The sequence below is a fragment of the Anomaloglossus baeobatrachus genome, chromosome 5 (genome assembly GCF_048569485.1).
Source record: "Anomaloglossus baeobatrachus isolate aAnoBae1 chromosome 5, aAnoBae1.hap1, whole genome shotgun sequence".
NCBI lineage: Eukaryota > Metazoa > Chordata > Amphibia > Anura > Aromobatidae > Anomaloglossus > Anomaloglossus baeobatrachus.
Window position 1 is genome coordinate 286,428,386 of NC_134357.1, and position 4,974 is coordinate 286,433,359.

The window sequence follows — 4,974 nt, forward strand, 5'->3', positions numbered from 1 at the left end:
GCGCTGGATTAAGGCTCCAGTCTCTTTGGAGGCGTGGGTTCAAATCCCACTGCTGCCAGCTTTTGCAGTCAGGAAGTTCATGAAAAGTCGAATTTAATAGTAGATTGTGTTGTGCAAAGAACAATCTTGTGATGATGATCAAATTAGGTAAATCAGTGAGTTTTCAGAAATACCTGAACAGTTTTGCTATTTAATGGAGCAAGCATTTGCAGTGTCATGGTCGTGGAGTCTAGATGTGCTGGATTAAGGCTGCAGTCTCTTTGGGTGTGTGGGCTTGAATCCCTCTGCTGCCACCTCCACTACCTCTGAGGTTTTCAAATTCTTATCTCATGTAGCTTAATGATTTGCTTACTTTTAAATGAGCTTATCCTTTAATCTTTTCATATGATACTTGTACATTTTGATGTTTAGGAAAAGACAATTCTCAGAATTATTGCTTTGTCCTGTTGGAGAGAGATATGCCCGTTAGCACACATACACTACTTTAAAATAAAATCAGCTATACTTCCCTTACTCCAAGGACATTTTATTGCTTTTCACCCAGGTAGCATGGCCGAGCGGTCTAAGGCGCTGGATTTAGGCTCCAGTCTCTTTGGAGGCGTGGGGTCAAATCCCACTGCTGCCAGCTTTTAGTGTTGGGCAAAGAACAATCTTGTGACGATTAGCAAATTAGGTAAATCAGTGAGTTTTCAGAAATACCTTGACTGTGTCACTATGGAATCGAGGAAGCATTTGCAGCAACATGGTTCGTGGGGTCTAGATGTGCTGGTTTAAGGTTGCAGTCTCTTTGGGTGTGTGGGTTTGAATCCCGCTGGTGCCACTCTTACTACCTCGGAGGTTTTCAAATTCTTATCTCATGTAGCGTAATGATTTGCTTACTTTTTACTGAGCTTATCCTTTAATCTTTTCATATGATACTTGTATATTTTGATGTTTAGGAAAAGACAATTCTCAGAATTATTGCTTTGTCTTTTTGGAGAGTGATATGCCCATTACCACACATACACTACTTTAAAATGAAATCAGCTATACTTGCCTTACTCCAAGGAAGTTGACACAGCTGTCATCCAGGTAGCATGGCCGAGCGGTCTAAGGCGCTGGATTAAGGCTCCAGTCTCTTTGGAGGCGTGGGTTCAAATCCCACTGCTGCCAGCTTTTGCAGTCAGGAAGTTCATGAAAAGTCGAATTTAATAGTAGATTGTGTTGTGCAAAGAACAATCTTGTGATGATGATCAAATTAGGTAAATCAGTGAGTTTTCAGAAATACCTGAACAGTTTTGCTATTTAATGGAGCAAGCATTTGCAGTGTCATGGTCGTGGAGTCTAGATGTGCTGGATTAAGGCTGCAGTCTCTTTGGGTGTGTGGGCTTGAATCCCTCTGCTGCCACCTCCACTACCTCTGAGGTTTTCAAATTCTTATCTCATGTAGCTTAATGATTTGCTTACTTTTAAATGAGCTTATCCTTTAATCTTTTCATATGATACTTGTACATTTTGATGTTTAGGAAAAGACAATTCTCAGAATTATTGCTTTGTCCTGTTGGAGAGCGATATGCCCGTTAGCACACATACACTACTTTAAAATAAAATCAGCTATACTTCCCTTACTCCAAGGACATTTTATCGCTTTTCACCCAGGTAGCATGGCCGAGCGGTCTAAGGCGCTGGATTTAGGCTCCAGTCTCTTTGGAGGCGTGGGTTCAAATCCCACTGCTGCCAGCTTTTAGTGTTGGGCAAAGAACAATCTTGTGACGATTAGCAAATTAGGTAAATCAGTGAGTTTTCAGAAATACCTTGACTGTGTCACTATGGAATCGAGGAAGCATTTGCAGCAACATGGTTCGTGGGGTCTAGATGTGCTGGTTTAAGGTTGCAGTCTCTTTGGGTGTGTGGGTTTGAATCCCGCTGGTGCCACTCTTACTACCTCGGAGGTTTTCAAATTCTTATCTCATGTAGCGTAATGATTTGCTTACTTTTTACTGAGCTTATCCTTTAATCTTTTCATATGATACTTGTATATTTTGATGTTTAGGAAAAGACAATTCTCAGAATTATTGCTTTGTCTTTTTGGAGAGTGATATGCCCATTACCACACATACACTACTTTAAAATGAAATCAGCTATACTTGCCTTACTCCAAGGAAGTTGACACGGCTGTCATCCAGGTAGCATGGCCGAGCGGTCTAAGGCGCTGGATTAAGGCTCCAGTCTCTTTGGAGGCGTGGGTTCAAATCCCACTGCTGCCAGCTTTTGCAGTCAGGAAGTTCATGAAAAGTCGAATTTAATAGTAGATTGGGTTGTGCAAAGAACAATCTTGTGATGATGATCAAATTAGGTAAATCAGTGAGTTTTCAGAAATACCTGAACAGTTTTGCTATTTAATGGAGCAAGCATTTGCAGTGTCATGGTCGTGGAGTCTAGATGTGCTGGATTAAGGCTGCAGTCTCTTTGGGTGTGTGGGCTTGAATCCCTCTGCTGCCACCTCCACTACCTCTGAGGTTTTCAAATTCTTATCTCATGTAGCTTAATGATTTGCTTACTTTTAAATGAGCTTATCCTTTAATCTTTTCATATGATACTTGTACATTTTGATGTTTAGGAAAAGACAATTCTCAGAATTATTGCTTTGTCCTGTTGGAGAGAGATATGCCCGTTAGCACACATACACTACTTTAAAATAAAATCAGCTATACTTCCCTTACTCCAAGGACATTTTATTGCTTTTCACCCAGGTAGCATGGCCGAGCGGTCTAAGGCGCTGGATTTAGGCTCCAGTCTCTTTGGAGGCGTGGGGTCAAATCCCACTGCTGCCAGCTTTTAGTGTTGGGCAAAGAACAATCTTGTGACGATTAGCAAATTAGGTAAATCAGTGAGTTTTCAGAAATACCTTGACTGTGTCACTATGGAATCGAGGAAGCATTTGCAGCAACATGGTTCGTGGGGTCTAGATGTGCTGGTTTAAGGTTGCAGTCTCTTTGGGTGTGTGGGTTTGAATCCCGCTGGTGCCACTCTTACTACCTCGGAGGTTTTCAAATTCTTATCTCATGTAGCGTAATGATTTGCTTACTTTTTACTGAGCTTATCCTTTAATCTTTTCATATGATACTTGTATATTTTGATGTTTAGGAAAAGACAATTCTCAGAATTATTGCTTTGTCTTTTTGGAGAGTGATATGCCCATTACCACACATACACTACTTTAAAATGAAATCAGCTATACTTGCCTTACTCCAAGGAAGTTGACACGGCTGTCATCCAGGTAGCATGGCCGAGCGGTCTAAGGCGCTGGATTAAGGCTCCAGTCTCTTTCGAGGCGTGGGTTCAAATCCCACTGCTGCCAGCTTTTGCAGTCAGGAAGTTCATGAAAAGTCGAATTTAATAGTAGATTGTGTAGTGCAAAGAACAATCTTGTGATGATGATCAAATTAGGTAAATCAGTGAGTTTTCAGAAATACCTGAACAGTTTTGCTATTTAATGGAGCAAGCATTTGCAATGTCATGGTCGTGGAGTCTAGATGTGCTGGATTAAGGCTGCAGTCTCTTTGGGTGTGTGGGCTTGAATCCCTCTGCTGCCACCTCCACTACCTCTGAGGTTTTCAAATTCTTATCTCATGTAGCTTAATGATTTGCTTACTTTTAAATGAGCTTATCCTTTAATCTTTTCATATGATACTTGTACATTTTGATGTTTAGGAAAAGACAATTCTCAGAATTATTGCTTTGTCCTGTTGGAGAGAGATATGCCCGTTAGCACACATACACTACTTTAAAATAAAATCAGCTATACTTCCCTTACTCCAAGGACATTTTATAGCTTTTCACCCAGGTAGCATGGCCGAGCGGTCTAAGGCGCTGGATTTAGGCTCCAGTCTCTTTGGAGGCGTGGGTTCAAATCCCACTGCTGCCAGCTTTTAGTGTTGGGCAAAGAACAATCTTGTGACGATTAGCAAATTAGGTAAATCAGTGAGTTTTCAGAAATACCTTGACTGTGTCAGTATGGAATCGAGGAAGCATTTGCAGCAACATGGTTCGTGGGGTCTAGATGTGCTGGTTTAAGGTTGCAGTCTCTTTGGGTGTGTGGGTTTGAATCCCGCTGGTGCCACTCTTACTACCTCGGAGGTTTTCAAATTCTTATCTCATGTAGCGTAATGATTTGCTTACTTTTTACTGAGCTTATCCTTTAATCTTTTCATATGATACTTGTATATTTTGATGTTTAGGAAAAGACAATTCTCAGAATTATTGCTTTGTCTTTTTGGAGAGTGATATGCCCATTACCACACATACACTACTTTAAAATGAAATCAGCTATACTTGCCTTACTCCAAGGAAGTTGACACGGCTGTCATCCAGGTAGCATGGCCGAGCGGTCTAAGGCACTGGATTAAGGCTCCAGTCTCTTTGGAGGCGTGGGTTCAAATCCCACTGCTGCCAGCTTTTGCAGTCAGGAAGTTCATGAAAAGTCGAATTTAATAGTAGATTGGGTTGTGCAAAGAACAATCTTGTGATGATGATCAAATTAGGTAAATCAGTGAGTTTTCAGAAATACCTGAACAGTTTTGCTATTTAATGGAGCAAGCATTTGCAGTGTCATGGTCGTGGAGTCTAGATGTGCTGGATTAAGGCTGCAGTCTCTTTGGGTGTGTGGGCTTGAATCCCTCTGCTGCCACCTCCACTACCTCTGAGGTTTTCAAATTCTTATCTCATGTAGCTTAATGATTTGCTTACTTTTAAATGAGCTTATCCTTTAATCTTTTCATATGATACTTGTACATTTTGATGTTTAGGAAAAGACAATTCTCAGAATTATTGCTTTGTCCTGTTGGAGAGAGATATGCCCGTTAGCACACATACACTACTTTAAAATAAAATCAGCTATACTTCCCTTACTCCAAGGACATTTTATCGCTTTTCACCCAGGTAGCATGGCCGAGCGGTCTAAGGCGCTGGATTTAGGCTCCAGTCTCTTTGGAG